The sequence below is a fragment of the Oreochromis aureus genome, linkage group 3 (assembly GCF_013358895.1).
Source record: "Oreochromis aureus strain Israel breed Guangdong linkage group 3, ZZ_aureus, whole genome shotgun sequence".
NCBI lineage: Eukaryota > Metazoa > Chordata > Actinopteri > Cichliformes > Cichlidae > Oreochromis > Oreochromis aureus.
Window position 1 is genome coordinate 15,222,821 of NC_052944.1, and position 12,882 is coordinate 15,235,702.

The following is a 12,882-nucleotide window of genomic DNA, read 5'->3' on the forward strand; positions in this document are numbered from 1 at the left end:
GTCAATACAACAGTATACACGGTATACAGTGTACCGAAATTCTGTTTCACCCCAAGCCCCCCATGCTGCATTTATAAGTGTATATAAAAGATATATCTCCAAGAGATATAAAACTAGAACTTACAAATAAATAACGTGCTAAATTTCAGTAAAATTAAGGGATCAAAGGTACTAATTACTAACTATACTATACTATAATGATAACTATACAATACTAACTGTACGATAAACAAAGACATGACAGACGATACGAAGTGGATTGTGCAGTGGAATTGAATAACAGGTTCAAGTTATTGTCAGGATATTAGATGAGACATGACAAAGACATGTGCAAGATGCAAAATATGCAAATGTAGTATAGTTTAGCTTTACAAAGTTGGAACTTTTTATTGAAAATAGAGTTCAGCATGTCAGCACAAACACTACATATAAACTGTGGGCTTGTTTTACAGTCACTGAGCTTAGGCCTCTGGCAGTCACTAAGACAACCACAAAGTCCTCTGTATACTAAGGTCTCGTAGAGTCAAATGTGAGGTCATGTGACATTGACCCAGTGAAAGTCCAGACCTCAGTCTGAAATGCGATGGGGCCGTGTGCATAATCAGACGTCTGCAAAATGCCTTTGACGAATTGAAGCAATGCTGTAAAAGCAATGTTGTAAAGGCATTTTGTAAAGAGTGGGTCAGAATTACTACACATCAGGCTTAAAGTCCTACAGATAACAATTCAAGTTATTCCTACCAAAGAAGGTTCAACACGCTATAAAATTGTGGGCTGTGCTTTGTCACATGACTGCAGAGTCTCTGGTGTTGTTCACATGAGTGTTTAATAAATTTCACAGCAATCCATCCACATTTTTATTGCGAATCAAAATATGGACAGACCCCACTAGAATCCATAAAGTCGTGCTGTCATTTTGATTAATAACAATGCAGTAATAAACCATTAAACTGGTGCAAACGGTGCGGCTTAGACAAGAATGAGAACATGTCAGCATGTAGCTGCTATGAGCATATAAACTACAATAAAATTTAGGTTGAAAGTAAGGGCAGCCTTAATGCTCATATATTCCAGGTTGTAATTGAGCTTTACATTTGCTAATATATATATATAAACGTAAAAGGCAGAGAGACATTAAAAATAAAGTGGAATCACACAGGACAGATGTGAACTTTGAAGGTGTTTTATGAGGACACTCAACAAGATTTCCATATTTAAACATTAGGACCTAAAATCCAACAGCTTCCCTGAGGTGATGAAACTTTGATGGGTCTTGTCTAGGCTGTTGAATTACCATGTTTGAATTTATTCTCCTCAGACACTGTTTATTCTTATTTTTTGAGTATAAACTTTGACATCACTAGCTCTCTTCAGAAGCTCATAGGCATTGACAGGTGGAAGCTAACTGTATGTACAAGATCTGAGGATTTATTTCCATGCTGTGCATACGTGTGTAAACATCTTGCATCTTCATAGCAGAGGTCTACATCTCCTCCTGAACCAATTTATATCTAACGTGGCTGCAAGTCTGTGAAAGTGTGGACTGCTAGTAAATCAAATAAGTGTGTTTGTGTCCATTGAACCTCCGTCCAAACCCCCAAACAGCTTGTAGTGCTGTCACAGACATCTGGTTGCCACTGACTCTAATGGTCGCACTGATGTTAAATACTACATGAGGTGAGTGTGTGTGTGGCATCAAGCATCTTTGCCCCAGTATTTCTTCCTGAGGTTATGCTGGGAGTCACTTTATGTTTGGATTTTTGCTTGGTGTTGGACAAAATGTGGACATTTATGGGTAAATTTTTAAGGAGCTGTGTGTGCGAATGATCTTTAATTTTTCCTCATGATGGTGGTGAGGAATCATGGAACAGTTACTACTGTATGTAATTAGGTGATTAAGGGCAAATTTGTAATAGAGGAATATATTAAAGAGGGAGGGAAGAAATTGTGAAGAGATTAAGAAGGAAGAGGGTTCAAGCAAGGAAGATGGCAGTTGAAGTGATGTGCTGGGCCCACGGGTGTGTGGGGTTGAGCGAAGATGCGAATTAGACAGGAGTAGAAAGGAAATAAAAGGAAAAGGAGGAAAGGGGTGAAAATGAGAGGGAGGATGATGAGAATATGAACATAGGGGAAAATTAATGTGTTCTGAGGAGTAGAGGCAAGGCAGAATGGGTGATAATTGACAGAAAATTCAGAGCTAAAAAGGGAGAAAATGAAAAGGAGGAAAAACCGGGAAGAAGCAGTCTTCTATTGCTTATTAGGGTCATTACACCTCTGTCTGGAACACACACTCTCTGAGAGGATTGAAAGGAGAAAGCAGTTCAGTTGAGTATCAAAAAATGGGCTTTTGATAAATGGCAACAAGAAGCTGAAAGCAGGGCATGTGTGCTCTGCAGTGTGCACGCACACTTACTGTCAAATTAGTTAGTACTTGGCTATAAATATGTTTTTATTATGAAGGACACAAACACATCTTTGGACTTGGCCTAAAAATGTATCGATGCTGCTGTGAAGTAGTAAATAGAGAGAAACTGAAGGCATGAGGAAAAATAAACACTGAAAGTCAGAGCAGGGAAGAAAGGAAGGAAAGATTTTAAATGAAGTAAAAGAGGATAAATAAAGCCAGTGATACCCCAGGGAGACATACAGGGAGGAAAGTGAGGTAGATAATGGTTTTGTGAGATGCTATAAAATAGAACCTGTATTATACAAGACAGGAAATGAAGGTGAAATTGAAAGTATAGGAGTAAAAGTGAAATAGAGTATCAGAGTAGATGTACTTTGAATTCATGCACTTGTACAGCAGCTCTGGATTACAGCCACAGATAATGAAAAGTATGCACAAAGATTTTCCTTTGACAATGTGACTGGATTATTTGCAGTAGAAGGATCCCCGTGCACGTTCCAAATTCCAAAATTCAAAATAATTTCAGTAAAAAGAAAATGAGTTTACAAAAGGCTCCTTTCATGCATCACTGAAACTCTCCAGTTAACTTTCTGTTAATGAAATGAGAATTTTCATGTCTCCCTGGTTTCAGACTTTGCTAATAACTTGTGAAAGATTGTAGAAAATGCAGAGCAACTTTTAATTGAAGCAAGGAGAAATTGCTTTGCTGTCATTACAGTAGTCATGAGTCAGCTGAGTCAAATTTATGTAACCAGTGCAGCCATTAATTCTCTGAAAAGGTCTCGGTAGCGATTTAAAATAAATAAACCTCTAGTGTTCGTCCCTTTGTGTTATAGTGAAGTGTGAGAGGTCCCGCTTATTATCAACGATGGGCATTAAATTCTCCAGTCAGTGTTGGCGACGTTCAGTATTAAAGCAGACCAGCGTAAAGCACCTGTAGCTAAAGGCCAGTAGTATCACATGGATAAACTACATACACATAGAACACAATTAATTTAAATTGTAGCAATTTTTTGGCCAAATTTGTTACCTGTCTAATGCCTCTGAGATAACATTAACATAATGGCATTATGTTTGGGTTGTTAGTTTGTCAGGTAGGTCCAGTTTTGTGTGTATATATGATACATTGATTTCATTGGACCTGAGCATGAACAGAGTCTGTTTTGGTCTGCAGAAAATACTTTTCTGGCAATTATTCAACACAGTCTGAGGAACAGAGATTGTGACCATACTTTGCATGTGGTTGGGCTTAAATTCTGCCAAAGTCTTAACAACATGTATCACATGTGTTGATTGTATGTGATTGGTGACTGAGTCTTTTTGAGTCTCTGTAAATAATATATAGACAGCAGGATTTTTAGACTACACTTGGGTGCATAGTTGCTTTAGTATTTTCAATTGTTTGAGAATAAAACTCTGGATAGAGCAAATAAGGATTTGGCTGTGTGCTGCATTACGTGTTTTTGCTGTTCCACGTCTTAGAGATGTATTGAAGGCAAACGCCAAGGTTTTCTTTTCACATACATTCATAAATAATCGAGGTAGTTAATGCATTGCTTTCAGAGCTTGTGCATGTTCTCAGTGAATGTGTGACCATAAAAAATGCGCAGGAGAGAGATGACGTCCTTCTGAGGCAACAGTCTGTTACTCATTTCCATGACTGGCCCTGTTTTATCTGCTTTCTGTGCCACATACAAAGATGTCACCTTGTTATGCTCAACTGGAACAGCATATATACTGTGTGATTTCCTTTTTTCACACTTTGATTCAAGGTTCTTCTGTCATTAGGTCTGTGTAATATTAAATGCTATAACCATTATGGTGTCAGTGGAGACTGAGCTTACGGCATCTGCCCACTTTCAAAAGTTAACATTTTCCTTGGAATTTCTTCAATTTAGGCTAAAGTGAAATAAAAGGTCAATATTTTAATTGAAAACTGTGGTAAACATACTGGCTCGGGGGGGCTTGTGACAGCATACCAAGTGCACATTTTAATTTGGCACGTTGCAGTTACATGATGCAGAAGCTGTGACAGCGAGACACCCAGTTATGAAGGACACAAGTAATTAAATTCAGGAGATGGCCAGATTTTTCCAGGGCTGCACATAAACTGTCACCAAATTCCTTGGGAGTCAACCCACTTACGCATTTAGCAAAAAGAGAAAAGTAGGAAGATGCTTTTGAGACATCGAATCTTTAAAACTGGTGACAAAGTTGTGAAGTTTGTTTCTGTGTCAAGTGATTGAAAGCTGGATTTATTTCCCCCCCTTTTAAGTTGGTGTTCATTTCTGACCTCCCCACAAACTTTGTATAGAGAATTAATTAAAAAGGGGCTTTTTAGGGGTTGTGAAGGACCCTCCGGCCTCATCTGGTAATACTTGGACACACGATGCAATTCTTAAAACATGTTTGTCTTTTGTTTTGTTTCTTTGAAGCATTGAAATAGCTGTTGGCGAATGACCTTGTTTTTACTTCACTTCTTTCCGTCTTCATTCATCCATGCAGCTTGACTTCAAACATTAACATGGGACATACATTTTCATCTCTCCCCAACTCCATGTGTTATTCTGTCTCGTTCCCTTTATTGCTCTCTTTACCTCTCTGCGTCTCTGCCTCTCCATCTGCTCCTCTCCATCTCTAATTGGTACGATATCAGTTGGAGCTCAGATATTGCCTTCACTTTTGGTCTGTTTCTGGCAGGCAGTGTTGTCTCAATGTTTCCTCTCCATAGATCAGATTCAGGTGCGTTCGTGCTGTCTTATAAGTCTATATGTAAGCCTAGGCTGCCAAAATGCAAAAGAGTTTAACCAGGTAGCAGCAGGACTGAGTTTGACAAAGTCGGCGAGGTGGTGAAAGGTTTGAGGTGAAGGGGCTGTGAGTGAGCCTCGGTTGAGGAGTCTGTAAAGTGGGAATTGAGAGTAGAGTGGATAAAAGGCAAAATGGACTTAATGGTAAATGGTTTGGAGAGTGTTTTGAAGAGGTTTCATTATTACAAAAGCAAGCTAACTGTGAAATCTGGAATAGGGTCCACTTACGGAGCCTGAGAAATTGGACCATTGCTCTGTTAAAATCCCTAAATGAGTTGAAAGTAACAAGGATCTTGTTCAGTTGTAGTTTGAAACTAAGTAAGGCCCATAATCAAAGTCGTTTCACGTCTGTTTCTGCACTTTATATTCCCCTGCTGCAATGTACTACAACATCTTTAAAAACACAGTATTGTCAACAGTGGGAAGCTGACCAACCTAAATTAGTTTAAATTAGTTTAAATTTTAAAGGTACAGGCTGTTGATTTTGGAGTCTTAGTAGAAAGATAGACATTAATTGAAAGTGCAACATTCTAAGTATGTCTTCCAACAATTGATGCATTGTTATAAACTTGAAATTAAGCAATTAAAAATGCACACGTGCAAACGCTGGTTTGTGGAAGCTGCCATGTTGCCCCACGATCTTTACTACAGGGGCAGAGGTTTGGCTAATTGTGTTTATATACATGGCCACATCCATAGTACTCCTGCTGTGGAGGCAAATGTGAACTTGTGAGCTATGATTGATCAAACCTGATTTTTTTTTTTTTTTTTTCCCCCCTTTACCAAAGAAGTAAAAACACATTAAATCATGTTTCTGCTTTGGCACTTTTTTATAATTAAAATTGTTATTGCTGAAATTAAAGAGAGCTGTGCAACAAAAATGTTTGATGAATTTGGTCTTTTTGTATAGTAAAGTGTCTTTTTGTTGTTGTTATTGCTTGAGAGAGATTTCTCCAGTGTTTGAGTTCAGTGGTGTAAAGCTTGTCCACATGATAAATTGCAAAGCTCTGACACGTTTTCTTAAACAACTCTGTGATCTCCCAACAGTTGGATAAAACCATTTCAGTAAACCCACTGATGTGTTATAACATGTGTAGACGTCTTAAATCAATGTTCAAATGTGCTCTCTGGACTCATTTTTTGTGCTCTTCACTTATTACTGTTTTAAGGTGGTATATCGACTTGGTCAAGTGAAACGGTGCAAATACACTTTTCGGCTCATTTGTTTGTGCCAAACACACAATGTAATTTTTATTACTCAGTTCTCTAAAATCTTTACATGAGCTATTGTTGCATGTTTTTAAGCCTGTGCAGTCCAGATTTATAATGTGCCTGTACCCATTTCATATAATTTAAGAGAAGCATACTATTGATCTATGCTTCAGAGTGAGTGGAGGAGAATTTGAGGGATGCACTTTGAGCATTTAGAAAAGAAGGTGGAGGTCACATTAAAGGAGACTTTCAGAGTTTGCAGTAACGAGTGAACAAATTGTGGAGTAAAAGGTGGGAAGATGGTGAAAACTGGCATTGTTTGATTGTGGAAATATTATTATAAGGAAGATGGTATTAAGCAGAAAGCCCTCATTTTAGCTTGTGTGCACATGTGCATTTACTGATTAACAGGAATCCCAAGGAAAACAGGAGGATAAAGCTGGATTATTGTATAAGGAACAAGATGGCAGCCCACACAAGTGTACAAGACAACAGAGAACCAAATCACTGTGTGTGTCAGTGAAACCATTTAAGCACTTGAATTATTTGTTTGTCCTGTGTGCATGAAAGAAAACAAGTTAAGATGGAGATAAAATGACCTGGTGAAAGAGTGAGAGAAGAGTTTATTTTTTTCCCCTGTTGTACAGCGCCCCGAGCTGAAAGAAGCTGACACCTTCGCTTTAATTATTTATGTGGTACTTGGCCTTCCATTCAAATCTGCCTGTATAGTCTCTCATATTTTTCTTTTTCTGGCTGCAAAATCTTTAGAGATGCTGTTTTTGTTCGAGTCCATGCTGAGCGAGTGGATGGTCTCTGTGGCATTTTGCTTTGGCACCGTTCTGCTGATATCTAAAGGCTTGAAGCCAACGTCAATGCAGTGATCACATACTGTGTATTCATATATTGACAAAGGCACAGCGTGAGAGTTCACAAGCCCTCATTAACAGATAGCAGACAAAAGTAAATATAGTTTAATTTGGTGGGGGGTGCAGAGTGGAAATGTTTTGTTTCTGAAAGTGTCCTGGAAATAATATTTTTTTTTTTTTTTTTTTTTCCCTCTCCCATTTGTATTTTCCCATTTAAACTACTTGTCTGAGTGGTTCCAATATCCACGGAGTCGTGTGGCTTCCAGTCCAACTACATATCCCATGTATATATATATTTGTTCAGTAAAGTGTAACGGTAGACATCTGTCTTCCTGCTCATTTGATTAGTCTCCTGACACAGGCAGCGTAGAGTTGTTTACAGTTAAAAAATTCTATTTCAAAACAATATTGGTATCAGATTTCTCTGCATGAATGTGTTTTTTATAGCCGCATTTCTTATTGCTGTCCAGCGTATATTAAAGCCTGTAGCAAAGATTTATGTATTCAAACATAATCTTTTATTAAATACATTAGTGTTTCTTTGTGTGAGACTGTGCAGGGAGTCTTCAGTGTTGCAGGAGGCTGCAGCTCTGTGGCAAGATTTTTATGACAAATGTGATATAACGCTGTGAGGTTGCATGTCTGAACTAGAGAAAATAAACACAGGCAAAGTGTGTAGGTTTGCATGTGAGGCAAAAATGTTTTATCATACTTCCACTTTGTCATCAAATCCAGATTGGATATCAGTCTGTTGGGGATTTGACCCACTTTGATACAAATTAAATTGACAGTATCTGAAAAGGGAATTTTGTTGCAGGTGGTGACCACAGACCGTTGCTCTCCTTTTCCCTCCTGGTGGGGTTTTCTCTTTTGCTAGTGTCTTCTACTGGCAGCATGGGACAATACCTGCAGTCTATTTAGGTTAAACAGGTAGTCCAGGATGGCACACCTGCATGTGGTGTTGCAAGGAGTTTTGATGTGTCTCAAGAGTGTGGTAGAGATGCTGTGAGATGGGCTCTTACATTATGAGAGAGCGAGACGGGGCTGTAGAAGAGCAACAACTCAGCAGGATGGCCAGTGTCTGCTCCTCTGTGTGAGGAGGAACAGAGGGTCCCAGCATGTTTCTGACCACACTATGAGAACTGGACTCCATGAGGTGGCGTGAGGGCCCGGCATCCTGTTGTGGGATCTCAGCTCTGAATTTGCCAGAAAACGCCAAAACTGGCAGGCTCACTCCAGGTGCCTCGTTCTCTTCGGAGATCAGAGCAGATTCACACTGAGCACGTGTGATAGATGTGAAGGAGTCTGAAGAAGCAGAGTGTGGCTAAAGTCGTGTTATCATCCAGCATGACTGGTTTTGACAGAGGGTTAGAGAGAGCCTGGGGAAGCATATACTTGGAGGATCAAGGACGGTAGCCTGAGTGCTGTTGGGTACCAGGATGAAATCGGAGCTTATGTCGGTTCAAGGGCTTTGGCTTGTGGCGCGCAGAAATGTGGTCAGCGTGTATAGACAGCTCCTGGATGATTGCATTGATGTCACTGATTGGCTCTCATGTTCCCCCAACGAGAACCCAATTATTAGCCTATGCAACGTATTGTATCAGTGCACCTGACATTAAATATCACTGCAGACTGTCAGAGCTCACTGATGCTCTGATCCAGGTCTGGGAGGAGAGATCCCAGGACACCATCAGTCTCACCAGGAGTGTGCTCAGATGTTGAGTGCATACATACTGAGCCATATTATGACACAACCTATTTCAGTGTGGGGTGTTAATTTTTAAGTTTGACTTTTGGTTTGATTTTTGAATCCAACCCTCAAAAGGGTTGATGGTTTTCATTGACTGCTGTTTCATCATGTTGCTCTCAATGACTTACACTTGTTCATCATAATCTTATGTATGATTTAAGTGTTCCCTCAGTTTTTTTTTTTTTTTTTTTGAGCAGTATAAAATACACATAAAGGAAGATGAAGGTTGTTTGAAGTCTTCTTACACTCATGTCTTCCCTTTTTCTATTCCAGTAATGTTTAAAAATTGGTTTTAACTTCTGTTTGGACCAGTACTTATTGTTGGTACTCAGTAGCTACAGATCCTGCATTTAGATCTAATCCAGTGCGATTTCAGTGGTGGTGCCCTCCTGTGCCTCCTCCTTGGAGATGTCCGTGGTCATCCTGGGATCAGGTCCATCAGCACATGTTGATCCAAATGTGAGGCTGTATCAGAGGCTGTTGGGTGGCCGCAATAGTTTCAGAAACTTTGTTGTTGGCTTGCAATAACTGTAAAGCCAGGATGTCAGGAACAGAATTGGCTTCGAGCTAATTACTGATCCGTCTCCCCCCTTTTCATCTTTTCAACCTCTGTATAAAAGAGTTAGCCAAGTGCCGTTCTCATTATGCAGTGGGGTGTTTGCTGAAAAAGGCCCAGATGCCCAGTGAACCTCTGTGAAGACTATAGCCTGAATAAATCAAAAAGCAGCATCAGTTTGAGCATAAGCAATGCTAAGCGCTTTACTTGCCTCTGGGAGATCGAGCTTTTTGATATTAAATAACAGCGTGCAAGAAAAACCTGGACAGTTATCAGACAGCCAGTCACTTGAACATAGCACTCAGTGCAAACAACTGCATTTGTCTTGTGTGTGTATGCTTGGCCTACAGCTTTATGGGATGACAGAACAATTTTAAAATATAGCCAGTCCACAATAAGGAAAGATTTAATGAGTAGTGGAAAAGTAAACAGATTGTAGATTTTCCCAGGGGTATTTGCACAGATGAGAGCTGGCAACGGCCTCACGATGACTGTGGAAACAAACTGCCCTAGAGCCCCATTGGCAATACCGATAAGCCACAGTTGGCAGAGTACAACCCATCAACAGAACTGTGGGATGTTTTTCTTTTTTCTCTTTGTGAGCAGCAGAAAAAGAAACCTAAGATATATTTGGGTTCACTTTATTTCTGACATTTTTGGTCATTTTAATTTGCAGAGAACATCACTGTTTCTGCTTTTTGTGCTTCAGTAAACTATTTCATTTATCACTCACTTTTTGTTAGTCATCATTTTTTTTGTTTTTGGTTTGTTTGTATTTAAACAATGCAAACAACAACATTGTAGAGATTGAGCATTCTTGAATTTGAAACTCCAAAGGCAATTTTAAGTAGATATTCCACGTTATAATTTATCAGGCGCTTTTGAGAAGATTTGATTAACTTTTTACACAAGCATGGCTGAAACTCGGTCTAATATGTGCAGAGTAGCTTGTAAATTGTAAAATACAAGTCTAAACATTTGAGATCTACTTGAGCAACACTTGAAGTGCTGATGACCAGCCCCATATCAAAGGGGAGATCCTTGAAACAGGATATTGCTCTCTGCAGGCAGTCTCTCTCCACTTGGTCTCCAGTTGAGTTGAAACAAATCCAAACTCCTCCTTGGTGGAGGATATCTCAATGAATAAGTAATTCTTTGAAATATTAAATCCAAATTGAAAAATGCATCAATACTCATGGTATTTATTTAGTATTCAGCTTGATGATCAGATGTATTGATGTCTAAATTGCAGTTTCACATCTTTTACTTCCCTGCTGCGGCACTTAACTTGGCTTAAATTTTCCATCTACATGTGTTCATTTGGGCTGATTGCTTTTTTCAGTTTTGACACAGATACCGTGGTTTCTTATCTTTTCGTCTTTCTAAGACTGCGTCCAGTTTATAGTGAACCTGCCTACAACCACAATTTCCATCATCGCCAACTTACTTGTCCATTTTTTTTTTTTTTTTGACTGTTAAATCCGTTAAGTGCAAAAATACTTGCACTAAAATGTGCAGTCCTAGTTATCCTAGCTGCATCACCGCTTGTGCTAACTCTCATAACCCTTTGTTAGCACTCCCCTTAGCAAATTCTGCAGCGATTAAATGCTTAACTTTGTTCTACCACAAGTCACTGGTAAAGAAATGGTGTATAGATGTGTTGAGACACCCCTCATTACTTTATATTTTGCTTCCAAGAAGCCTTACTTGGATTTTTTTATTTTTAAAGTGGTCCTGACCAACAGTGCTCAAATTTTCCAAAGTTTTTCTTTGGATATTAGTTGCGTTTTCATTCATTTTCAGGAAGTTTTAGTTTTCTGTTTATCCACGTAACACTGGCACCTTGTTCAAGGGATAAACCAGTCTTGTGTTTATGCATACTACAACTTAATAAAGAGCCAATGTGAAATTCTGTCCTTTGGTACTTGGATACACATAATTTGTTCCCATTTCTTTAGTCAAATCTGTAAAAAATGCTATAGACAATAGTTTTTTTTGTTTTTGTTTTTTTAAATGCAGAAAATGGTATTTTTTGCACCAACAGGGTGATTCCCAAAGAACCATTTGGGAATCACCATGGGCCATTTGAACAGACAAACCAGTCAAATAGAAGACAAAGTAAGAAGTGGTAGGCCTAAAACAATCTACAGCAGGTAAACTAAGTCATATCTTTAAGAAATGGGACACGCCACAGACCTGACACAGAATCTGAGAGCTGCATCCTTCTGCTTTTCAGTGAAGCCTCAGAAATTGTCTCGGTGGAAGTGTGGCTGTGGATGAGACTAAAAATCAGTGGCAACAGGTCTTATGGAGCGATGAATCCAAATTTGAAATATTGGTTGAAATCATCGTCGGCATGTATGGAGTAGGTCGGGAGGGAGGTACATCAGTGAGGGTCTACAGCCATCTTTAAGACATAGGGGGGAATGACATAGATCTTGTCACAACTGATGGAATTATGAACACAGTACAGTACAGTCAGATGTTCCACCATGCAATATCGTCTAGAAAGGTTGATTCTGCTTCAGAGTGAATGGGTTAAATGCAGAGAGGAATTTCCCCACGGGGATCAATAAAGTATACATTATTACGTAGTAGTAGTAGCAGCATCGTCATCGTCAGGGGTCATCGGTCATGGATCGATCACCACAGAGCCCGGACCTCAACATTAGTCTCTCAACAGAGAACAGAAGAAAAGGGAGCCACAACCTACGAAGACGTCTGAATGTCCTTTAGTCAAATTTTCCAGGCTTCTTAAAGACTAAAGAAGCTGCCTAAGACAGTTCAGGCTATGTTGAAGAATAAAGATGGTCATACTAAATACTGACTTTCAAGCTGGAACTGTACAAACTGTTTTCATTATGTTCCGTATTCATGTGTTTGCACATTAAATTGCTGCTCAGATTTTCCATTTCCCATGAAAAATATAAAGAGATGAGGGGTGGCTTGACTTTTAAACATTACTGTCACCATTTTCTTTTTATGTGGCAGGGAGTTGTTTCAGAGGAGAGAGGTCATACTAGATGAAATGACGAGATGTTGCGCAAATGATTAATGACAAAAATATTGTTATGAATGTTGACAGCTCTGCACATCTACTTCATCTGTTAATATTAGCAGCAGATCACCAGTGTGGCAAAACATTGTTGTAATTATAATTTCGACTCATCTTTCTCCTCCAGCCCTCGAGGGGCTCCATATGTTGTAGTGTTGGACACTCCTCATTCTCCTCTTCACTTCTCTTCGCCTTCCTCTCTGCTCGCTTGCCAAGTGGTTTGGAACAG

At 39.2% G+C, this 12,882-nt stretch overlaps 1 protein-coding gene across 2 annotated transcripts in view; it reads left to right on the forward strand.

The window, feature by feature from the left end:
* The window catches only part of pcxb (pyruvate carboxylase b), a 282,068-nt gene that overhangs the window by 126,718 nt on the left and 142,468 nt on the right, over nucleotides 1-12,882 (forward strand). The window lies entirely within an intron of this gene.